The 26,510-nt window shown below is 38.6% G+C and overlaps 1 pseudogene; it reads left to right on the top strand.

The window, feature by feature from the left end:
• The first annotated feature begins 18,622 nt into the window (after window positions 1-18,622).
• Window positions 18,623-21,065, top strand: LOC101719451 (la-related protein 4 pseudogene; annotated as a pseudogene).
• Window positions 21,066-26,510: the final 5,445 nt, after the last annotated feature.

Genomic DNA, 26,510 nt, shown 5'->3' with positions numbered 1-26,510 from the left:
CTATGTGGAGAAAACTAATTAGGGTTAGTCGTGTCAGTCATGGTAGCTATGACTCAGGGTGGCTGTGGTCAGGTCAAGCTGGATCCATACATATATACTATAATAATCATCAGGATATTTTGCAGATTAGTTAATACTTATGTCCAGAACCCTATTACATGCTAAAAGTTGGTCTGCACAGGTTTGTGGATGCTGGCAGAAGACATGAGATCACACACACACACACACACACACACACACACACACACACACACACACTGGTAGTAACAAAGTCTCATATGTTAACAGTACCCATTCCCCAAGCCCCAACTCCTTGCAGGGCCAGGTAAGACCCAAACACTGTCATATAGCATCGGAGGAACTCCAACTAGGGCATCCACATCTTTTATAATGGGCAGCAAGCTGGCCTGTTCTTGGCCCCAGAGGAAAACATGATTTCTAGCAACATGATAGTTGCTAGAAGGAGACACTATGGCCTTAAACTCACCATGTAGCCTTGGTCCTCCTGCCTCAGCCCCCCAAGTGCTGGGATTACAGGTCTGGAAAAGATGATCTAGAACAGTGATGGTGAATCTTTTAGAGCTTTCAGTGATAATAAACAGCCCGCTGTGACATGCATGCCATAGGTTTGCCACCACCAGTCTAGAACAAAGAGCTTTCAGTGCCTCATTCAGCATGAGAAAACCTCTAAGAGTCATCCCTTCTAGGAGCTCCACCTGACTCCAAAAATATCTTTATGCTGTGGAGCAATACAACTCACTTAACAGAAATGAGTTAAACCAGTACTTCTAATATTGTCAAATGTGTAGCTTAAAAAATAAACTCTTGTTAGTTGGAAAGGTACAGGACATAGAGCCAAATATCTGAAGAAACACAGATATGTGACTTGTCTCTGGCACACGAGCCAAATGCAGTCTGCAGGTCCATTTTCTCCTTTTGATTTTCTGTCATGAAACATAACATAGAAAATAAAACAAAACAAAAACAATGTCGTCACCTTAATATTGTGGCTAGATTGGCTAAAACTGATATAATAACAGCATTAAAGTATTTCTCACAATTGTCATCGCCTAATTCACCTTCGCTGAATGACACTGATGGAAAATTCCTTTCAAATGGATGACTTTTTCCATTGAATCAATTTGGTTTGTAAGAAAAAGAAATGAAATCTGACAGCTGGATGAAGCAGGAAGCATTTCCAATAGTCACTATTTAGAAAATGTTTTTCCCTACTGCTTTCATTCCTATTGTTAAGGAAATCTCTGTTCAAAGATATGTTCCTTGTGAGTTAGGGTAACTATGTAAATCATCAAGAAACTCAACTTGACTTCTCGGCCAAAAACACAGTTCCATTTCTCTCCACCCTGTTCCTGCCTGAGGGAGGGAGCTGCACAGGCCCGAGGCCCTGTGGGTAGGGCAACTGGCCAAGGAGGAATTCCCAGCCCTTCAGGAAATGCTGCAGTGGGCTGTAGGCACTTCAGGTGATGGCATGTTTTGTGTCAGCCTGAGCACTTGTTGTTATTGTCACCCACCTAGCAGTTATAGTCTTCACAGCTCCACCTATTAAGCGGTTAGTTATCTCGCTATTTGCACCAATACATGCAAGTTGCTAGGCAAGCGAGCACTTCCAGCTGCCTCCCTAACAAAGCTCTGCTCATTGGCAGTGCTGAGTGCCCCAAAGTCTCTGTAGCATCCAGCCCAGCCGCTCACTCCACTGTCCTCCCAACAACCCTAGCAAAGAGGTCTGGCATAGAGAGGCCTGTGTGCAGCAGGACCTCAACGTGAGCCCAGGAACACACATTTGTACCTTCTTAATTTATAACGCAGGTGAGGAGGAAGATACTCATTTTTAAGGGAACTGAAATGGAAGAAATTCTGAGCCAAATCAAAAGGCAAGATTCTTGGCTGGACACTGTGAGGGTACTAAAAATCAAGAAGCTGGGAGTGGAGGTACACAGGTATAACCTCACCTCCTTAGGAAGCTAGGGAAAAAGGATCACACATTTGTAGCCAGCCTGGGCAATTTAAAGAGACCACGTCTCAAAATTTAGGAAGGGCTGGAGATGTGGCTCCCTGGTAGAGCACTTACCTGTCATGCACCAACCCAGTGCTATGCACGTTCAATCCCCAGTATTGTGGGACAAAAATAAAGCATGCTTCTCACTTGTGGCCCTGGAAGAATAGGAGCACATGGAGCTATGCAGGATGAAGCCTGAACTTCACTACTAAGCTAGCTTGTTTTCTGAACTGACTTTTCTTACCTAAGCCACATTGCTAGTCTTTGTTTGAAAATACAGGCAAGCTGCTGTAAGCTGCTGGTACTCAGACACCTGGAAAGAAGGAAAGTAGTGCAGAGTCCTGGATGGGATCCTGGAACACAAATAGGACATCCAGGAAATTAGTAAAGTACAGACTGTAAAAATCAAAAAGTGAGCTTTAGCCAGGTGTGGTGGTGCATGCCTGTAATCCTAGCACTTGAGAGGCTGAAGCAGGCAGATCCTGTGAGTTCTAGAGCAGTACGCACTGCATAGTGAGTTCAAGGCCAGCCTGAATTGTATAGTGAAACATTTTCTTTAAAAAAAGAAGTCATCTTTAATGTTTTCAGAGTATTATGACACCAATATAGTAGGCTGACTTTCCTAATGCATGTTATCCATCTTCTATTTTTGGTGGTGTTTAAAAATATATTTGTATCATAAAATTTATTTTCTTAAATTAATTCCTCTTTTTAGAAAATGTGGTCATGATGTATTAGTCCCCTTAATTCTGATAACCTGCACATGTATGTGAATAAAACTAAACAGTGAAGCTAGAGCAAGCACTCATCATCATGTGAATGTATAGGGACGTTTGGGAATATCAGTTTATGTACACAGTGACATGTTGACATACATGCTTTCACTCTCAGGGTACAACAGGGGTCTCCAAAGGCTGTCCTTCCTCAGAACGACCAACAACGCCAGCAGCAGCTATCAGAATTCAGGCATAAACACTGAAGCCAGGAAAAAGCACCTTTTAAAAAGGCAGGCAAATGTTTGTACTCACCGTTGCCCTCCCCTCCCAGCATAGAGGGGGCTCAAAGAGAATAGGCCCAGTACCTGGCAATGGGAGCACAGCCAATCCCACTGCAATCAATTCTGTTTGCCTTTGGACCTGCCAGCTCTCTGCCTTGGTTTCACCTGCCAGAAATTGTCTTCAGGCAGGGGAACACACTGCACACCTGCAGGGTAAGGGCACCCACCTCTGCCTCCCAGGGCAGAGAATGGTCCGTGAGGCCATCAGCAGACAGACAAACACCTGAGGGGAAAAGTTGGTGAGAGAGGTTTTTTCAGTGTGAATGTTTCTACTGGGGAATTTAGGGAGCCACACACGTGCCAGGGCAATTCACAGGGTGCAGCCACCATGTTTCTTAGTCCCTTTCCAGCTGCACGATAGGACTCTACAGAGTGGGAAACTACACATACAGATGTATATAACTCACAGTCCCCGGAGGCTGGGGAGGCCAAGCGCGTGGCACTGCCCTCGTGGGAGGAGCTCTGCACTGCACCACAACCTGGAGGAAGGGCAGCTGCAAGGCAGGTGCGGTGCAACTGAGCTAAATCTCACACTGAGCACGTGTGAGAGAGAGGAACCTGCCCTCTGATCCGCTCTCATTGTAAGGCACTGATCCACTTCTCCACCGCTGGCACCTAATCCCCTCTTTACAGTGCTAAAATGACAGTTTCACCCAACATTTTGGACATTCAACCTGTAGCACTGTGGAAAACAATGTCAGTTCCTCAAAAAGTTAAACATAGAATTACTATGTGCCCAACTAATTCCAGTCTGATTATGCATTTAAAAGAACTGAACACAGGCACCCAAATATACACAATAATGTTCAATGCAACACTATTCACATAGCCAAAAGGTGGAACATCCCAAATGTCTCCCACCACAATGTTGTATTCTTCTGTTAGCTGAAGAAAGCAGATAGTTAGGGGACTTTTCCCCCAGGGACCCTGGCTGCCCCTCCTTCCAGCCCATGTACACCCTCCATGAGTCCTGACCTTCCTTTACCTGTGTGCTGAGGGTTCCTGCCACACTGAGGTGGCTGCTACAGGGCTTATGAGTCACAGTAGGGCCATGGAAAAGAATTTCCTTTGGTTAGAAGTGGCTCCTTTCTCTTTTTTCCTTCTAGATTATCTTTTTGTTTCTGGCCTGAGTCCTTTCCAGCCACTCCCTGTATCCACCCCTCTCTAAACATCTCCTGGGGGCCCAGGAGAGGGAGTAAGAAGTATGGACAGCTGTCACAACCTTGGAGCAGAAAGTCACTGTGGCGTGTCTATGGGACATCCCTGTGCCCTCTCCCTCACCCATGCTCAGCCATATGCAGTCTAGAAGGGAACACAAAAAGGAGTCCAGGGCTGGGGATTTAGCTCAGTTGCACTGCACCTGCCTTGCAAGTGCAAGGTCCTGAGTTTGATCACCCGTACAAAAAAACAAATGAAAAGGAGTCCACACCCAGAGGGCAATGTTAACCAGTGAGGAAGAAAATGGTGAGCCAACACTCCTTCTTCCTTCCCTCAGTGGACAGTGCTCAGGCATGCTCCCCAAAGCCCCTCAGGGGCCCTAGCAGGACTGAATCACATTGGCCATGGCGGTGACTCATTACAGCAGGTGCCACTGCATTTGTTCCAGCTTTGCTGTCTCTCCAGTTCCCCAGTTATTCCCTGAATCTCTCCCCACAAAAGACTACCTGTATGGAGCCTTTGACTCAGACTCTAATGGAGTTCCAGGCTAAGACAGATGAATGAGCCAGAAAGTAGGTACAAACACAAGGACAAGTAGAGGTCTGCAACAATCTCATGCCCTGAAAGTTCCCAGAGATGTACTTTAGGATAGAGTCAATAACACTGTATAGTCTAAATATCATCAAATACTGTAGTTTACTGAAAAGAACCCTGAACAAGCTTAAAATTGCAAAAGATATAAAGGGCCATGAGCTTAGAACTATTCTGTTTATGACCAAAGACAGAAACAAGAATACGTTTGGGATCAAGTTAGGCAAGAGACAAGGTAGTGTTTCCATTATGAACCTAAGCACAGCACATGTCTCTTGACAGGAAGGTCAGACCTCTAAAATAAATGATTATACTGATTTTTTCACCAAAAGCTATTGGGGTTATTAATACAAATTATCACGCACAATTTTGGTATTTTCCCAGAAAAGTTCTGCTAAAAACAAACCTCTCTCTCTTTTGTACTAGGTTATTTTATACTAAGAATCATTGCTACAAAAAATAAAATATGGTCTCAAGACCTGCTTTTCATTAATCTCCACGTTTCCCATTGGGGGCTATGTGCAATTTGTGCTGCCTTCTGTTTTATGTGAAATGAGTATTGCTCAGTGGGAACATCGTAAGGTCTAGTCCTGCACAAGAGCCAGCAGGCTGGACAAGAATGACAACACCTGTCATTTGATATATCTGTTGCAGTGTTTCTGTGTCCATGAGACATGAGCTGCTGGCCAGGCAAAAGGCAGCTGCCCTAATCAGGATGCAAACGTGTGGAAATCATATACTGAAACTTTGTCACCCTGAATTGGAAGAGTCCTGAGCCTTTCCTAATGTAGGTCTGTCATCTATTATCTGCACAGAATCTGAAATTCTTTGAAAACCAAAAGTGGTTATACAATTTATGGAATGATAAACCTGACCAGAACCAAAGTGAGATTATTTATAGGATATATTTGTGTGTCCAATATATACTATATATATATATATACACACACACACACATACACACAGTACCCATGTAACACCCTATATATATATATATGTATACATGTACACACATATACATATATCTTATACACACATATATAAATACATATACAAACAAGGGCTTGTAAAAATACACATATGTCTATATACACATGTACGCACAAAGGCATGTTATAAATATGCATGCATGCACATATACCTATGCAGTTATACATGCATATACAGATATAATGCACACATTTGTACCTGTATATATACACACACATGTGGATGCACGTGCATATGTGTGTATACATGTGTACACCCCACACATGTGAACACATGTGTGTGGACATTCACATGTACATGCATGCACACACCCCTATATATGTATATGCATATATATGAATACACACAGATATGTATAAATACATACTACTTATCTCTACATAAAGAATATTAGTGCTTGATGAATATTCATGTTTCACTGCAGAAGTTTACAACTGACTTATTTTAGGGTATTTCCCTAGATCCATTGCAGGTGGTATGTACTACATGTTATGTGTACTGGGGCCTTTCTCAAATCCAAAATATAATGGATTTCAAAGTGAAAGAGCTAAATAAATGGAGAGATATTCTGATTTCAATAGATGCCATTTCTCTTAAAATTGATGTATAGATTCAATGCAATTTAATCAAAATCCAGTAAGCTATAAGTTGGCTAGCAGGTTCTAAAATGTATATGGAAATACAGAGTCCCAAGACAATCTTCAAGAAAGACAGAGTTTGATGACTTATTACTGAATATCAAGACATATTATGAAGCTTGACTGATGGGATGGTATGGTCTTGATTAGACAATAAACCAGTGGAACAGAAAAGAAAGTCCAGAAATATACAGAATATATATGGACACTTCACTTATGACAAAAGCAACATTGCCAAGCATCAAGGAGAAGATGGTCCTTTCAATAGACAGTGCTGGTCATTTGATAGCCCTATGACAAAACTTGAAATTTGACTCCTTTGCCACTCCATGCAAAAGAAAATCCATCCCAAGTGAATTGTAGTCCTAAATGTGCAATGTACAATGTAGATGGTTACATAGGATAAAGTACCCTTATGGGCCAGAAGATTTTTCAAGACAGAACATTAAAAATACTAATGAGAAAGGAAAAATTTATTAAAATGAAGAACTTCTATTAATCAAAAGATAGAACCCATTGAACTTGTGCTTCTAGGAAGATGAGTAGACATATTCTTCCTTATCCTGCTTGCTAAGTTCAACTAAAATCCCTGCGTATCACATACAAAGTACACATAGGAAGACTGAGAGTTTGGGACAGAAGACGGATTTGCCAGGACCTTGGGACTTGAGAAATGACACTGAGGGGCCTTCCCAGGTGTCTCCCACTGTGGGGCTGGAGAAGCCAGTGACCCAGATATACAATAAGGACAAAGAAAGGACTAATAGATCCTGTTTTCTCTGGCCTAAGGACCACGATGGGGCAGCCTAGCAGGACAAAAAAGAGCTACTATATTTCTGCCAAATACCACAGTAAAGAGTCAGCCCCATCTCACTCATGAGGTTGTCAGAAGGCACCCCAACACCCCTGCCAGTGTAGTCGCCAAGAAGAACTGCAGAGTCAGGAACTTCCTGCCTGCCAGGGATGAGAACCCACACATACCATTTCATATAAATCAAATCATACCATATATGATCTTTGTGACTGGCTTCTTTCCCTTAGCATAAATTTCAAGTGTGATACATTCCTTTTTAAGGCTTAATAATATTCCACTGTATAGATAGATCACATGAATGGTTATACAATTTTAGTATATGTACTGCCGAAGCGAGCACATGAATGGTTATACAAATTGTGGTCTATCCACGCCCACTGTGAGGGCCCCTCCTCTACAGAGGACAATGTTCTGGGAAATGACAGAATACAGATAATTTCATTTTAGGAATTTTTATACTAAATATGTTTCTTCACAAGGGTTTCTGCATTTCGAATTTTTGTTTGACCAGAAAATTAAAAAGAAAATCCCATTAATAATATTGGAAGAGTTTTTTTCTACTGATTTTATTTATGTTCATTGTAGACAATGTGGCATATATAAATATTAAAAGGGGGAAATCCCCCCAAATTCCACTACTGTTGATTTTTTTTCCAGTATGTTCACATCTTTCCTTCTAGTCTTTCTTGATACACATATATTCCACCTGCACAAACAGACCCAACACATGAAATAATTAGTATGATCTTGTGCTGGGCCCATAGTTTTGTATCTTACTTGAAGACTCCAGTTTTAAAGTCCCATGGTTGCCTGTGTGCTAATTGCTATCTGTGTGTTAATTGCTTCTGTGGCACCTTTATGGCTTGGATGGTGGACAGTACGATGGGTCCCAGGTGCCACGATCACCCCACAAAGATCATGGCATCTATCTGGGGCTCCAGGGTAAGGGATTAGAAATATGCTTGTGTGGCTTCTACAGCAAAACAATAAAATAACAAAGTACAGTGATCTGATGAGTTTCTTTGAATAGCTCTGGAATGTCCCTACTCTTTGAGGACAAAATATGGGAGTCCAAATAGTTAATATGAACACAAGTAAACTTCAGCCATGTTCATACGTATTTGTGTCAGTTCTAGCAAATACATGTTAAAATGTACACATTTTGCATTTTAATCCCATGGGAATCTATTTTGAAATCATATGGCCTCTAACAAAAGCTAAGAATCCAACTTTCCTCATATCTGCAATTTTTTTCAGTTTTTCTGATCTTTGATACCACCCTTTTCTCTTAGTGAGAAAAGACTTCTTAGCATATAATTTATGTTTCTGTATTACATTGAAAAATGGCTTTGATGCCAATCTGCATTGCTCAATTGTCCAGTGTTAGGCTAAGGACAGGTGAGCACTTCACCCTAGACTGGTTGGTGGCAATACACCCGGGAAGGGAGCCCAGGCTGTGAGCTGGAGCCTCTATTCTGGTCCACACTGCCTCTATTTAATGGAGCAATCATTTATACGTTTCACTGGACAGAATCAAAGGGTGATCTGAATTTATTCCAAGCAATTTCTCCTTTTGTTTTTCTTAATTCATGAGTATTAATATTCTTTAATGAGGATTTTTTATTTTGAGGGGTTTTTTGTTAGGAGGGATCTCTCCTTCCCTTATTTCTATGAGTGCTGAGCATTAGTGAACAACTCAAAGTAATGAAATATTCACAAAGTATATCAGCAACTTTTTTATAAAGAAAGAGGAAGAGAAGGCTTAGTGCATACTCTAATAACAATGGACATTACTATAATTCTAAGGTGCTGGTGGAGCATCAATATAGTCCAGTGATTATAATGTCACTTTGATGCCCTGTCTTGGCATCTATTGTCTCTTGTAAAGCAGACTTGATGTGTGACATGATTCTTAGCAACTCAAATATCTAAGCTGAAGAAATAAGAAGAGATGCCTTGAATAAGACAATAGCAATGTGGTCGAGTCAATATGCTGCGATAATCGCTAGTATTTACTTTGTGTTTGCTAATGAGACAGCACTGTGCTAAATGCTTTATACGCATTCACTTATTTAAATCACATAAATCTTTTGAAGTCCCAACTATTATTATCCTCTCTCTTCAAATAAGGAGTTTGATATTCAGAGTTAAAACTTGCTCCAGATTATACAGCTGGCAAGCAGGATCAAGAAAAATAAAACCTAGGTGTCTGCTCCAGAGCATTTCTTTCTTTCTTTTTTTTTCTCACTTTTTGGTGTTATTCAGGATTGAACACAGAGGCACTTACCACTGAACAACATCCCTAACCCTTTTCTTATTTTGTGACACTTTGCTAAATTGCTTGGGCTCACCTCAAACTTTCAATGCTCCTGTTATCTTAGGTAGCTGGGATAACAGGCATGTGCCAGTATGCCCAGCTTAGAGCATTAACTCTTCAGTGCTGAGTTATATTGCCTCCCCAAATTTAATATTGGTATCACCTCCTCAAAACACTTTTGAAAAAACATCTGAACATTTATTTGTAGGCTCTCTGATGGGTTTCTATAGTCAACATTTTTGTCAGAATGTTGCAGTAGAAAGAAAAGTTATTAATAAAAATAACAAAACTGAGAAAAAAGACTAATACTATTATAGTATACATTCACAAAGCAAACCTAAAGTCTCTACAAAGTTAAAATTACTGCCTTTTTCTAAAGTAGAGGAAACAGGGGCCAGGGATTTAGCTCAGTGGTTCCACCACCTGCCTCATAAGTGCAAGGTCCAGAGTTCGATCCCAGGTACCAAAAAAAAAAAAAGAAGAAGAAGAAGAGGGAACAGGCTGATGGCTTCTGTTCGGCATCTCTAGTGATCTTTGAATGCAGAAATCTCCATGCCAAAGTTGGCCAAACACTGGGGTGCATCTTCAGAAAAAATAATGAAATCCATTTAGAAAAATTGTGGCCTTCTTTGTCCTGCAGCAGAGATATCAGCAGCTGACCTTCCAGGGTGCTCGGCCTTGAGTTATTAATTCTAAAACTGGTTCTATATTCTGCAAATGTGTCGTGTATATCTGAAAACTCTAAGTTATAACAACTTGTAATTTAGTATATGTGCTGCCGAAGCGCGCACAACTGGTGATTTTTGGACTCTCTGAAACTCCTCCTCCAAAAAGAATTAAGCATTGGTTTAGTCTCTGTCATCAAAATGCCCCAACTCTAATATAGAAAATATTATAAACTAATGCAGGAAATTAAAAGAAATATGTTAGCATTCCAGTAAGCAATAATTGCATATAGTCCAGCACACAGAATATGAGCAGGTCAATCTGTATTGCTGCTTGTGCCAACAATCAATGTTATAGGTAACCAGGAGAAAGAAAGACAAAAGTTTAATAATTCAATGCAGCAAATATTAATCAGGCACTTCTTTTGGGCAAGACTGCTTGGTAGTCACTAGAGAATTCAAAGGAAAATAGTATACAGCTGCTCTCTGCAAGGAATGAACAGAACAGCCTAGCAAGTTGCAAAATAGGCGTGCAAATGTGCTATGCCAGACTTCCTACAAATGCTACAAGTTCAGAGAAGAGAAAGTGTCTAACTGAGAAGGTCCTAAATGCATTTCGCGTGTGATATCTGAGAGGAAACTTGAGTTACGATTTCAGCAGATGGAGAAAATACTGGAGCAAGCTAAGAAGAACAGATCCAAAAGCCACAAGGTGCTGGTTTGGCTGGAGGGTCAGGAACAAGCTCAAGAGGTAGGCCAAGAGCAGAGGACCCAAAAGCTGAGAACTTTCCCAGTTGGCCATTAGCAGGCTCTAAACCTGTTTCTCCCCCAAACCTAGGGGAGCTGGATTATCCTGGGGATAATATGCCCTCCCTGGGACTGAGGATCCTCCAAAGAGGATGGTAAGTGAAGAGGAGGAGGAGCACTGTGAGCTGGGGTGTGGTCTGCAGCAACTAGTCAGCCACCAGATGAACTTTGGGCAGCTCACTGAGGGCGAGGGAGGTCATCAGAAGGTGCTAAAATCAAGAGTGCACACTCAGATCTTCCCTTTATTATTTATTTATTTGTTTATTTATTTATTTATTTTTGGTACTGGGGATTGAACCCAGGACCTTGTTATTGTGAGGCAGGCACAGCACCACTGAACTAAATGCCCAGCCCAGATCTTCCCTTTAGAAAGGCCACCCTGATATGTAGATGGCATTGAAGGTCCACATAAGTAGACAAGGAATGCAAGCAGATCAAAGTTCCTTCACTCACTTATGACTTTTGGGCCTTAGCAATTCCAGAGCCCTGACAAGCTCGTTTTAGCCACCGTGCAGCTTTGCTAAAGCCTTTCTAGTTCCAATCCCTTTTGGCTTTATGTCCACTCAAATCCTAAATATGAATAAGGAATAAGTTCTTCAAATTCTGTTGAGAAGGCCAGGGATGTAGCTCAGTGGTGCCACACCTGCCTCACAAGCACAAGGTCCTGAGTTCAATCCCTGGTAGCCAAAAAAAATCTGTTGAGAATATTTACAATTACATAGCTAGAAATATAAAGGCAGACAAGTGAGGAGACCAAGAGACGGAGGGAGGTGGCAGAGGGTTGTGTAAAAAGCATGGAGATATCCCCAGTACGGGGGGGGGGGGGGCGGGAAAAAGGTTTCCTTTAGGGCTGGGGATTTAGCTCAGTGGTTCCAGCGCCTGCCTCACAAGCGCAAGGTCCCGAGTTTGATACCCGGTACCAAAAAAAAAAAAGAAAAAAGCATTGAGATGCATTAGGTACATGTACCGACTTCCCACAAGGAATGGAATCATTATGTACTGCAAACATGTACTAATAAAAATTAAAATTTAAAAGAAGAAAAAAAGACAATGTGAGGATGTATTGCTTGACATATAATAAGAACAAAATGCTAGAGAATAACCTTGCTATTTTCTTATTTATATTTGTATTGTAGAAGCAGACAGCATCTGGAATAAGTAAACATTACATTTTCTGTTATGAAATATCTAAAATCAACATACCGTATCTTTTAGTTTTAAAAAATGAAAGCTAGTAGAAATATTTGTGCATTTCAACATGAAGGAAACTGCTAACACATCTGTACATTCTTTTGTACAATTAATATGAAAATTTAATTTTGCTCCACATAAACTTGCTCAGCTGTAAACAAACCATCTGGGAGATCAGATCAAACACAAAATTTATTGATGTAAATAACATCAAATGTTGGACAAAATGAAGATTTTTAAAACATCTTTATTGAAATAAATTACATATCATAGAAGTCACCCACTTAAAGTGTACAATTCAATGGTTGTAATATATTCAGAGTCATGCAGCTGTTAACCACAATCTAATTTTAGAACATTTTCTTCACCCCAAAGAGAAACTCCATATTCTTTAGCATTCACTCTCCAAACCCCCTCATCCCATTGCCAACCACCCCTGGCAACCAATAACCTACATTCTGTCACTGTAGATTTGCTTATTTATTCGGGACATTTCACCTAAATGGAATCATAAGAGCAGGTGGTCTAAGAATGATTCTTTTAATTTTTATATTAATAGCTATATATTCATAATGAATTTTTAAATAAATTTTTATATTGAGGATTGAACTTAGGACCTTCACACTGAACTACATCCACAGCCCCTTTTTGATTTTATTTGTTTGTCTATTTGTTCCTTTTTTCTTTTTTTCTTTTTTTCTTTTTTTTTTCCTGAGTTCGGATCGAACTCAGGACCTTGTGCTTGCAAAGCAGGCCTGGTACCACTGAGCTAAATCCCAGGCCCTGTTCATTTGTTTTTTTGAGACAGGGTCTTGCTGTGTAGTTCAGGCTGGGCTTCCACTTACTATCTTGCCCAGGCTGGCTTCAGTCTCACAGCAATCCTCCTGCCTCAGCCTTCCAAGGGCTAGGATTACAGATACGCACCACTACAACTGGCTTAATTTCTATTTTGAGACAAACTCTCAATACATCATTAGGTTAGCCAGGCTGGGCTAAAACTTTCAGTCCTCCTGCCTCAGCCCCTCAGAGTGCTAGGATTGTAGGCCTGAGCCACCACACCCAGCTTAAGTGGTTTATAAAGTCAAGTTAAATTGCTATTCCTAATGAGAAGCAATGGGGAGAAAAAGCTGCTCTCGCTCCTATAGGTCTACATTTCAAGTCGTCTGTGATACTTAGTGGGGATCTCATCTAATTTGTTTAGACAATCTATAGCAGTACAGGTTCGAATTGTCTCCCATATCCCACTGAGCCTGTCACCATCTCATTTGCCCTCTGTTAATTCAACAGTCATGCATTACTTGACACATCCTTAAGTATATATTTTGCGCAGGTTGGCTTGTTATCTTGATTTAAATATTTTCTCACAGACACACACACACACTCACATATATGAGTCTCAGTGTCATCGTTTTTCGCCTATGCTGACCCTGTAAAGGGCTGCCTAAATGGAACTTTGCATGGTATCATTTCAACGGTGTTTTTTTAATTAGATAAATTTTATTTTTTTTAAAATTTTTTAGTTTTAGTACATGTTTTCAGTACATAATGATTATACTCATTGTGAGGAGTTGGTGCGTGTACGTAACACATCTTAATTCTTTTTACATCACCTTCCTTTTTTTCCCTTCCCTCTGTTGGCCCCCTTACTATTGCAAAATATCTATCTCCCTGTTTTCTATTATCTCTCTCTTATTTAGTCATTTAATTTATTTATACTTTGGGTTTCTCACATGAGAGAAACTATGCAATATTTAACCTGTGTGTCTGATTTATTTCATTTTATATTGTCTCAAGGTGCATCCATTTTTCTATAAATGGCTCAATTTCATCTTTATTTATAGAAGAGTAGTACTCCACTGTCTATAATATCACATTTTCTTTATCCATTCATCTGTTTATGGACATTTGGCTGCTTCCACAATTTAGTTATTATGAGTTGTCCTGCTATAAACTTGGGTATGCATGTATCACTGTAATATGATGTCTTTAACTCAGAAACTTATCTAGAGGTGGAATGGCTGAATTGAATGGAATTTCCACCTTTCTTTTTTTTTATTAATCTCCATACTTATTTCCATAGTGGTTGTACTAGTTTATATTCCCACCAACAATGTAGAAAGGTTCTTTTTCCTCCCCGCAGCCTCACCAGCATGTCATTATTTTTTTAAATTAATTTTATTGATACATTTAAAGTATACAATATAATGACATTCATCATTGAAAATTTGCATCTTTACATAATGCATCTTGGTTCTTATTTTTTCCCCATTCCTCTGCCCTCCCTTCAACCCCTCCACCCCTCCCTATCTACAAAGACTTTGTTTCCATTTTTTCTTTTCCCAGTATTAATTCCATTCCCTTCTTTCCTTTCCCCTACCCCTCCACTTCCCTTTCCCCTTTGCCCCTTTTCTTCCTATTTCACATTATTTATTATACCTTTTAGTCCTTATTTACACTTTCAGTTTCTCACACTAGACAAACTATTCGGTATTTATATGTGTGTCCTATTTATTTCACTTAAGAGTATCGCCTCAATATGCATCCATTTAGCTATAAATGTCCCTAATTTCTCATTCTTTATGGATGAGTAACAGTCCATTTTATAAAAAACAAACACATTTTCTTTATCCAGTCTCCAGTTGATGGGCAATTGGGTTGCTTCCAAGTTTTAGCTATCGCAAACTGTGCTGCTATGAACATGGGTGCACATATATCACTGTGGTATGATTCTTTTAATTCTTTGGGGAAGATCCCCAGGAGTGGAATAGTGGGGTCAAATGGGACTTCCAGTCCTAGTTCTTTGAGGTATCTCCATACTGATTTCCATGGTGGTTGCACCAGTCTACACTCCCACCAGCAGTGGAGCAGTGTTCCTCTTTCCCCACAGTCCCGCCAGCATTTGTTATTGGTTCATTTCATGATAGCAAATACACATATGAAAAAATGTCCAACATCACTGGTCATTCAAGAGATGCAAATGAAAACAACACTGAGATTCCACCTCACCGGAGAAAGAATGGCTGCTATCATGATGTCATTATTTGACTTCTTCATGGTAGCCATTCTTTCTGGAGTAAGATAGCCTCTATATGTTGTTTTAATTTGCATATCTCTAATGGCCAGTGATGTTGAGCGGTTTTTCATGTATTTGTTGGCCATTTGTACATCTTCTTCTGAGAAGTGTCTATATATTTCAGTTACTCATTCTAGAATAGGGTTTTATTTGGGGGGGTTAATTTTTTGAGTCCTGTATATATTTTAGATATTAGTCTGCTGTCTGAAGAGTAGATGGCAAAAATTTATTCCCATACTGTAGGTTGTCTCTTCACTATGTTGGTTGTTTCCTTTGCTGGGCAGAAAGACGCTTTTTAATTTGTTATAATTCCATTTGTTGAATACTGATGTTATTTCTTGTGCATTGAGAGTTCTGTTCACAGAGTCCTGCCTATGCCTATGCCTTCAAGAGTTTTATCTATTCTATCTTCCAATGGATTATTTATTTGATCTATTTTTATTTTAGTTTAGTACATGATGAAAGATATGGGTCTGCATGTGTAGAGTCAGTTTTTTCACTACTATTTATTAAAGAGACTATCTTTGTTCCAACACATGTTTTTGGCCCCTTTGTCAAAGATCAGATGACCGAATGTACCTGGGCTTGTTTCTGAATGCTCTGTTCGGTTCCATTGATCCTCATGTATGTTTTTGTGCCAATACCATGCTGGGTTTTTTTCTTTATTACTGTAGCTTTGATTGTTTTTGTTTTTGTTTTTGTTTTGGTACCGGGGATGGAACTCGGGTCCTTGTGCTTGTGAGGCAGGCAGCAGAACCACTGAGCTAAATCCCCGGCCCTATTACTGTAGCTTTGAAATCCAGGATCGTTATGCCTCCTGCTTTGCTGTTATTTGTTCAGCATTTCTTTAGCTATTCCATATTTCTTCTGACTCCAAATCAACTTCAGGACTGTTTTCTCTAGTTCTATGAGGAATGCTATTGGTATTTTCATTGAATCTATATATTAGTTTTGGAAGTAGGGCAATTTTTACAATATTGGTTTTTCCTATATAGGAAAGGGAGATATCTGTCCGTTTTCTGATGTTCTTTTAACCTCCTTGTTTAGAGTTCTACAGTTTTTGTTATAGAGTTCTTCCACTTTCTTTATTAGATTAATTTTTCTTGCAGCTATTGTGGATGGTACTTACTAATTTTTTTTGCAATAGGTTCATTATTGGTGTACAAGAACGCTATTGATTTTCTTGTGTTGATTTTCCATCATGCTACCATGCTGAAATTGTTTATTAGTTTCAATTCTTTTGGTGAAATGTTTTTTTTCTTCTATGTAAAGATCTGTGAATAAAGATAGTTTAACTTCTTCCTTTCCTATATGTATCATTTTTATTTTTTTCTCTTACCTGGTTGCTATGGCTGAAGTTTTGAGTATATATGGTGATAGTGGACATTTTGTTCCAGATTTTAGAGAGAAAGCTTTCAGTTTCCCCCATTTAATGTGATGTTAGTGGTAGGATTGTCATAAATTGCTCTTACCAGATTGAGATAAGGCCTTTCTATACATATCCTCTTTAGCACTTTTTTAGAATCAGGAATGGATGATGAATTTTGTCAAAGGCTTTTTCTCTCATCTAATGACATGACCATACAATTTTTGTCCTTCCTTTTGTTTATTTGAAGTATTACATTTACTGATTTGCATATGTTGAAACATCCTTTCATGTCTGGGATGAAACCTTCTTGATCATGATGTATGATCTTTTAATGATTTATTGCTTTCTATTTGCCAGTATTTTGTTGAGGATATTTGCATGAGTGTTTGTTTATTAAAGAGACTGACCTTTAGTTGTCTTTTCCATTTCAGCCTTTGTCTGGTTTTAGAATCACGGTAATGCTATCTTCCAGCCATGTCTTTGGTAGTACTTCTTCCCTTTCAATTTGATTAAAGACTTTGAGGAGTATTGGCATTAGATCTTCCCTGAAGTTCTTTGTAGAATTTTGTGGTGAATCCATTGGGTCCCTTTTTTTTTTTTTTTTTTTGTACCGGGGATCGATCTCAGATCCTTCCACTTGCAAGGCAGGCGGCGGAACCACTGAGCTAAATCCCCGGCCCCCAGACTTTTCTTACCTGGTAGGATTTTTATTACTGACTCAATTTTATTGTATGTTATTAGATTATTCAGGGTTTTTATATCTTCTTAGTTCAGTTTTGGCCATTCACATATATTTAGGAATCTATCCATTTCTTCTAGACTCTCCAATTTATTGGAGAACAGGTTTTCCAAATAGTTACTAACGGGCCAGGGATTTAGCTCAGTGGTACCGCCGCCTGCCTCGCAAGGCCAAGGTCCTGCGTTTAATACCTGGTACCAAAAAATAAAAACAAAAGAAAGCAAACAAACAAACAAAACCAAATAGTTACTAATAATTTTCTGAATTCTGTCAGTGTCCATTGTGATTTTGCCTTTTTCATTTCTAAATGCATTGATATGGGGTTTTTTTTCTTTCCTTTTTTTGGTAAGATAGGCTAAGATTTTGTGTATTTTGTTTATTCTTTTGAAGAATCACCTGCTTGATTCATTCTTTGTAATTTTTAATTTCAATTTCATTAATTTCTCCTCTGGTCTCCATAATTTCCTTTCTTACACTAGATTTGGATTTGGATTGTTCTTATTTTTGTAGGACCTTGAGTTGCACCATTAGGTTATTTATTTGGGCTAACTCTATTTTTCTGATGTGAGCCTTCTCAGCTACTTCCTTTAAGGACTACTTTCATTGTTTCCCATAGGAACTGGTACGTTTTACTGGCATTATTGTTTGATTCTAAGAATGGTCTAATTTCTTCCTTGATTTCTTCCATGTCCCTTTAATTTTTCAAGAGTGTATTATTTAATCTCCATGTATTTGGATAATCTATGGTTTCTTCTGCCATTGATTTCTACTTTCATTGTACTATGATCTGTCTGACAATATGTATAGGATAATTTCAGTTATTTTGTATTTATTTAACCATGCTCTATGGGCTAGTATGTGGTCTATTTTGTATATAGTTCTGTGTGCTGCTGAGAAATATGTACATTCTGTTGTTCTTGGGTGAGATAGTGCAGATATCTATTAAGTCCTTTTGTTTCAAGGTTCTGTTTCAACTCTGATATTTCTTTGTTGATTTTTTTTTTTTGGTCCAGTTGATCTATCTGTGATAGTAGGATATTGACATCATCTACTATAATTGTGTTAAGTTTTATCTGATCTTTTATGTTCAGTAGTATTTGTTTCATGAAGTTGAGTGTGCCAGTGTGCATATGTATTCATAATTGTTATCTCTGTCTTCAAATTGTTCCCTTAACCAATATGTAATGACTTTCTTTGCCTTTTCTGATCATTTTTGGCTTGAAGTCCATTTTGTCTGAAAATAGGATGGCTGGAACCTGTTGGAGTTGCAGTGTCGAGAACTATTGAGCTGAGCAGAGGAAAACATGTTGCTTTTCATGGAGCAGGTAACATCTAAAGGGACTGGTTTAAATCCTAATGCCAAAGTATGGCAAGAAATTCCTCCTGGAAATCCTGATGCCACTCCTGTAACTCAAGGAACTGAAAGCTCTTGGCCTGAAACAGCAGCCACGTCAGGGTCTCAGACTGAGGGCAGTACAGAGCTTTCAGAAGATATCTGTAAAGAATATGAAATAATGTATTCTCCATCTTGTGAAACCACAAGAACTACTACTGGCATTGAAGAACCAGCTGAAGGAATGATTTTAGGACCCCAAGATATGAGTTACTAAATATATGACATTTCTGGAGAAAGCAGTTCGGCAATTTCTACAGAAGATCTAAAAGAATGCCTGAAGAAACAATTCGAATTCTGTTTTTCATGAGAAAATTTATCGAAGGATCTTTACTTGATATCCCAAATGGATAACGATTAGTTCATCCCAATATGGACAGTTGCCAACATGGAAGAAATAAAAAAGTTGACCACAGATCTTGATCTAATTCCTGAAGTGCTGAGGTCGTCTCCAATGGTACAAGTTGATGAGAAAGGGGAGAAAGTGAGACCGAGTCATACACGTTGTGTTGGGATTCTCAGAGAGATTCCTGAAGCCACACCAGCAGAGGAGGTGAAAGCTTTGTTCAAAAATGAAAACTGCCCCAAAGTGATGAGCTGTGAGTTTGCACACAATAGAAACTGGTACATCACCTTCCAGTCAGATACTGATGCACAACAGGCATTTAAATACTTAAGAGAAGAAGTTAAAGCATTTCAGGGCAAGCCAATCTTGGCAAGGATAAAAGCCATCGATACATTCTTCGCTAAGAATGGTTATCGACTCATGGATTCTAGAATGTATAGTCAGCCCATTCAAGCTCAAGCGCAGTATGCCTCACCAGTCTTTATGCAGCCTGTGTATGATCCTCACCAGCAGTACTTGGTTTATAGTGCTGTGCTTAGTCTTGGTCTCCAAGTCCTGCGCCTTACTTTGAAACACCACTGGCTCCCTCCCCAATGGTCATTTTGTGAATGGCTTTAACTCACCAGGACCTTATAAAACAAATGCTGCTGCTATGAATATGGGCCGGCCATCCCCCAAAAATCGTGTGAAGCCTCATTTTAGGTCATCCAGTGGTACAGAACACTCCACGGAGGGCTCTGTGTCATTGGGGGATGGACCATTGAACAGATTAGTTCAAGGAACTTTGCACCTGAACTGCATAACCCTACAGTACCAGGGCATCAAGAGCAAACTTACCTTCCAAAGGAGACTCTCACTTTACAAATGGAACAAAACGGGGACTATGGTAGGGGCAGGAGAACTCTTTTCAGAGGTCGAAGACGACAAGAAGATGAAAGGATCCCAAGACCCCAGCCTTCCACTGAAGCAAAGTCTCCAACACCAAAGTTTGACTTACTAGCTTCAAATTTTCCTCCTTTACCTGGGAGTTCATCAAGAATGCCAGGTGAACTCCTCTTGGAGAATAGAATGTCTGATGTCATTAAAGGTGTCTGCAAAGAAAAGGAGAATGAAGACTTGCAAGTTAGTTGGCCAATACCTACAGAAGATGAGCAGGCAGACTGTATTTCAGCCCAGCAACTCAGTATGAGTACCAGTCCTCCATGTGCAACTAAGCTTCCAGTATTAAGCACAACTCAGCAAGAAAAGGATACAATAGATGATTCCATTGATCAGAAGGATGTTATCAATCAGATGACTTCACCAGTTTCTTCCCCGAGTACTGCAAAGCCATCAAGAGCAAATACAACTTTACCATGTAATAATAACATAAATGTAACCACAGCTGTGCCCCTACAGGAACCCCGAAAGTTAAGTTATGCTGAAGTATGCCAGAAGCCCCCTAAAGAGCCATCTCCGGTTCTTGTGCAGCCATTACGAGAACTTTGCTCCAATGCAGTGTCTCCCACCAAAAACCAAGAGAACAGAGCTCCTGAGAAGTCTGTTGAGAAACCACATGAGAAGCCAGAAGCAAAGGCTAGTAAAGATTATTCTGGCTTCCGAGGCAATACCATTCCCAGGGGAGCAGCTGGAAAAATCAGGGAACAGAGACGCCAGTTTAGCCATAAGGCTATACCTCAGGGAGTGACTTGACGTAATGGCAAAGAACAGTATGTACCACCCAGATCACCAAAGTAAAAACAAACAAAAAACAACTCGAAAACTTTCTCTCTTCCCATTAAACTTGAGCCATGACTGTTTGAACTGATTTGGAGGGAGGGAGTAGCCAGAAAGGATATGGAAAGTATATCCTTAAATCATTATGGATTTTGGAGTTGTGAGGAGTAGGATCCCAAATTCGTCTCTAAAGTGATTTTTAAATGCTGGAGGATTCCAATCAGTATAAATATACATATATAAATATATATATACATATATAAAAATATAATTTTTCTATTTTTGGTTTTGATTTTAATTTGCAGAGATTTTCTGCCTGGAATCAATTTTGAGGGTTCACATTTAGCTTGGGGGAGAAACATACATCTTCAGTATAGGAGATGAGGGAATGAGAGAAAATATTTTTTGAAGAAGCATTTCTGTAAAAATTAGAAATTACTTGTTTTAATCTATTTAAAGTTTGGCTTAGAGAATGCCATCTCTGACTCTATGGCCGTGTGTTGCAAAGCAGATCGGTGGCTAGGGTGCTTGTTGTGGGTGTGAGCATGTGCAAGAGTGATTGCAGCCAAATCTGTTGTCATGTTGGTGAACAGTTTGAAACCTGAATGTAATACTTGAGTAGAGTTTTTAGTTCCAAAAGTAATCTGTCCTTTTGGCCTTACTAATACTTCATTCAACAAGCTGTTAAAGCACTGATTGTGCTTGGAGATGTGACTAGCAATCAGTTTGATACTCAAAGAAAGAATGGGGTTATTAAAAATTTTGTTTTACATTTCATCTTTGACCTAATAGGTCAAATGGATTTGAAGATTTAAACTATCCTGTGATTTGCACACCCCTCTCCCAAAAATGGGAAACACAAGGTTTTGTCACCTCATTTGTCATTCTTTTGACTGCCCATCCCCAAAAGCAAAATAACCAACCACCTACTGAATTATAAATTTCTGACTGCTTTGACCAGTCTAGTCAAATCATATAACTGTTCTAAATTTCAGAATTGAATGAAATAGTTTATTCCTTCCTTCAGTCCCCTTTTCAAAAAAAGTTTGAAATTCACTGACTCAGATAAAGCAAGTCAAAGAGAGTTTTGAGATAAGGTGGAAATGATTGAAGGAAATTAATACATAATTTCTCAATTAATAAAATCGTAACTGTCATATTAAATAGGCAAGTTTACATGCTGGTATATAGAAAATTACTAAAATATTAAAAATCATGTTGCATTAATCTATTTTAAGCCATACCACGTTCAGAGTTCTGTGTAGGGTGTGGTTTTTTTCTTTTTAGGGATAGTTTGTATAGTAACTGTCTCTTATGTTAGTGACTTACATATGCACAAATTGAAACTGTAAATTGTGAACACTGGAAAGCATTGTGACATAGAATATAAACATCTTAGTAATATATTAAAATGAATGTAAAGGAGGTTAAAATTACATTACTGTGAAACTTATCTTCCAACTCTAGGTTAAACTTTGGAGATTATATTAGTGGGTAACTGTTAAGAGCTTTGAAAACTGCACATTTCTGTTCAAGCCAGAATTATTATTTCTTTGTAACTTATTCAGCTTGGCAATTGCTTTTGATTTAGTGGATTGATAACATGGTATAATGTATTTACATAGTTTGAAATTATTCATTTCTACACACTATTTTTAAAAATCATCTACTAGATGAAGGATACAATAAAGCTACCTGTGCTAAAATTTTGGAGTTTAGGTCCTTTAAAAAAAGAATTAATAATCATTGGCTACATCTACAATAAAAGTGATTTTGGTTTACTTAGATAATGCTGCAGTTGGTGGAAATGATGAACATTTAAAATGTTAACACCCTGTGAATGCATTGGATTTAAGAGAATAAAATTTTTGTAAAAATCACTTGTAAAGATTATAAACTTAAGTACTGCACTTAAAATGAAACATTGCTTTTTTTTGTAGTGTGTCACAGGTGTAGGCTCAGATTACTTGTATGCTTGTGTGATTTATCGTTAGTCCACCCAGTTCTAAATATCTTAAAAGATTCTGTTTTGGTTTGTTTGTGGTGCTGGGGATCAAACAAAGCCAGGGCCTCCCTCACCACATGCTATCCGAGGGCTCTACAGTGAACTATATACCCCTGGCCCTAAAGATTCTAACTGAAACACAAGAAGGAAGTTTTCTTTTTGAAGAAAACAAATATATTCTTTCTTTTTCTCTAGACATTATTGAAGTTTAAAGACATGACCAGTTTTTAATTTGTTTGAAATTATAATATTTTTAATATAACTTGCCTCACTACATGTAATAGTTCCCATTTGATGGGATATATAGGGAAGAATGTGTGCGTGTGTATGCATATAAAATATATATATTCACAAAAAAAAGAAAGAAAATAGGATGGCCACTCCTGCTTGTTTTGGGGCTCACATTGCAAATAATATTATTTTCTATCCTTTAATTTTTAGTCTATGAATTTCTCTTTGAATTAAATGTGTTTCTTCTATACAGCATACCACTGGACTCTGTTTCTTTTTTTGAAATTCTTTAATTGGTACATTTTAGGTATACAACACGTTTACATTTATCACTGGGTGCTTGTACCTGTACATGATGTATCTTAGTTCTTATTTTTTACCCCATTACCTATGCGCCCTTCACGCCCTCCACCCTTCCCTATTAACATAGATTTTATTTCCATTTTTTTTTCTTTTCTCATAATTTTTCCTTTCCCTTCTTCCCTTGCTCCTTCACCTCCCACCACCCCTACACCTTTGGACCTTTTCCTATTTCAAATTATCAATTATTCATTTTAATCATTTTAATCCTTATTTACACTTTCAGTTTCTCCCACTGGAGAAACTATTCAGTATTTACACGTGTGTCCTATTTATTTCACTTAAGAGTATGGCCTCAATATGCATCCATTTAGCTCAAAATCTCTCTAGTTCATCATTCTTTATGGCTGAGTAGTACTCCATTTTATTTTAAAAACCCCACATCTTCTTTATCCATTTTCCAGTTGATGGGCACTTGGGCTGTTTCCAAGCTTTAGCTATTACAAACTGTGCTGCTATAAACATGGGTTCACATATATCATTGTGGTATGAGTCTTTTAATTCTTTGGGGAAGAGCCCCAGCAGGGGACTAGCTGGGTCAAATGGGACCTGTAGCCCTAGTTCTTTGAGGTATCTCCATGCTGACTTACACAGTGGTTGCACCAGTCTACACTCCCACCACCAATGGAGAAGGGTTCCTTTCTCCTCACACCCTTGCCAGCATTTGTTATTGGATGATTTCTTCATAGCAGCCATTCTTTCTGGGGTGAGGTAGAATCTCAGGGTTGTTTTCATCTGCATCTCTTGAATGACCAGTGATGGTGAACATTTTTCATATGTTTATTTGCTATTTCTACTTCTTTGAGAAATGTCTGTTCATTTCAGATGCCCATTTTTGAATTGGGTCTTTCAATTTGGGGGGGTCTGATTTTTTTCAATTCTTTATATATTCTTGAAGGTAGACCTTTGTCTGAGGTACAGCTGCTAAAAATTTTTTCCCACATTGTAAGTTGTCTCTTAGCTCTGTTGGTGGTTTCACTTGCAGTGCAGAAGCTTTTTAATAAGATGAGATCCCCGTTGTTGATTCTTTGTGCTAGCTCCCATTCTACTGAGGATTTGTTCATAAAGTCTTTTCCTAGGGCAATGTCTTTAAGAGTTCTACCTAACTTATCTTCCAGAAAGTTTACTGTTTCTGTCTTAATATTTAGATCTTTAATCCACTTTGATCTTAGTTTAGTGCATGGTGATAGGTATCAGTCTACTTTTAATCTTTAGCAGGTTGAAATCCAGTGTTTCCAACACCATTTATTAAATAGGCTATCTTTCCCCCAATGAGGGTGGTTGGCTCCTTTGTCAAAGATGAGGTGGCTGAGCATGTCTGGAGTTGTTTCTGCATCTTCTTATCTATTCCACTGATCCTCAGGTCTTGTATTTTTGCCAGTACCATGCTGATTTTATCAAGTAGCTTTGTAGTATAGTTTCAAGTTGGGGATTATGATACCCCCAGCCATGTCTCTCTTGCCTAGAATTGCTTTTGCTATTCTAGGTTTCTTCTGATTCCAAATGAATTTTTGGATTGTTTTCTCCAGTTCTGTGAAGTATATTGTTGGAATTTCAATCAGCATTGCATTAAATCAATATAGCAGTTTTGGAAGTATGGCCATTTTCACTATATTGGTTCTTCCTACCCAGGAACAAGGGATGTCTTTCCATTTTCTTATATCCTCTTCGATCTCCTTTTTCAGAGTGCTATAGTTTTCAGTGTAGCGGTCTTTTGTTTCCTTTGTTAGGTTCATTCCTAGATATTTCATTTTTTTAGATGCTCTCAATGCGTCTGATATTGTGTATAAGAAAGCTATTGTTTTTTGAGTGTTTACCTTATATCCAGCTGCTCTACTGAATCTGTCAACTAGGTCTAGAAGACTTTTGACTGAGTTTTTTGGATCTCCTATGTAAAGTATCATATCATCAGCAAATAATGACAGTTTCACTTCTTCCTTTCCTATCTTTATAGCTTTTATTTCTTTATCTTTTCTAATTGCTATGGATAATGTTTCCAGAATGATATTGAACAGGAGTGGTGATAGTGGGCATCCTTGTCTTGTTCCTGATTTCAGCATGAAGGTTTTCAGGTTTTGGCCATTTAGTATGATGTTGGCTATTGGTTTCTCATAGATAGACTTAATCAGGTTGAGATAAAGACTTTCTATTCCAATTTTCTGTGGCGTTTTTATCATGAATGGGTGCTGGATTTTGTCAAATGCTTTTTCTGCATCAATTGAGATGATCATGTGGTTTTTCTCCTTGACTCTGTTTATATAGTGTATTACATTTATTGATTTATGGATGTTGAACCATCCTTGCATCCCTGGGATAAATCCAACTTGGTCAGGCTGTATGATCTTCTTGATGATCCTCTGTATTCTGTTTGCCAGTATCTTGTTGAGGATTTCTGCATCTATGTTCATTAGGGAGACTGGCCTGTAGTTCTCTTTTTGGGTTGGGTCTTTCGCTGGTTTTGGAATCAAAGTAGCACTTGGTTCCAGGAATGAGTTTGGAAGCCTTGCTTCCCTTTCAATTTCCTTGATGAGTTTAAAGACTAATGGCGATAGTTCTTCTTTAAATATCTTGTAGAATTCAGCAGTGAAGCCATCAGGACCTGGGCTTTTCTTTGTTGGTAAATTTTTTATTACATTTTCAATTTCACTCATTGTAATTGGGGTGTTTAGAATTTCTATATCTTCTTCACTTAACTTTGGCAATTCATATGTATCTAGGAATCTGTCCATTTCTTCTGTGTTTTCCATTTTATTACAGTACAGGTTCTTGAAGTAGGTATTGATGATCCTCTGGATTTCTGTTGGATCTGTTGTGACTTCAACTTTTTCATTTTTAATTACATGGATTTGAGTCTTTCCTTTTTTTGATCAGTTTAGCTAAAGGTTTATTGATTTTATTTATTCTTTAAAAAAACAACTCTTTGATTAATTATTTGTATTGTTCTCTTAGTCTCCATTGCATTCATTTCTTCTCCGATCTTTATAATTTCCTTTCTTGTATGAGCTTTGGGTTTGATATGCTTTTCTTTTTCTA

This window comes from Heterocephalus glaber, unplaced genomic scaffold (genome assembly GCF_053883595.1).
Source record: "Heterocephalus glaber isolate CG9 unplaced genomic scaffold, H.glaber_assembly_v1.0 deba00000331, whole genome shotgun sequence".
NCBI classification, from domain to species: domain Eukaryota; kingdom Metazoa; phylum Chordata; class Mammalia; order Rodentia; family Bathyergidae; genus Heterocephalus; species Heterocephalus glaber.
This window is presented reverse-complemented; position numbering and strand designations above follow the sequence as displayed.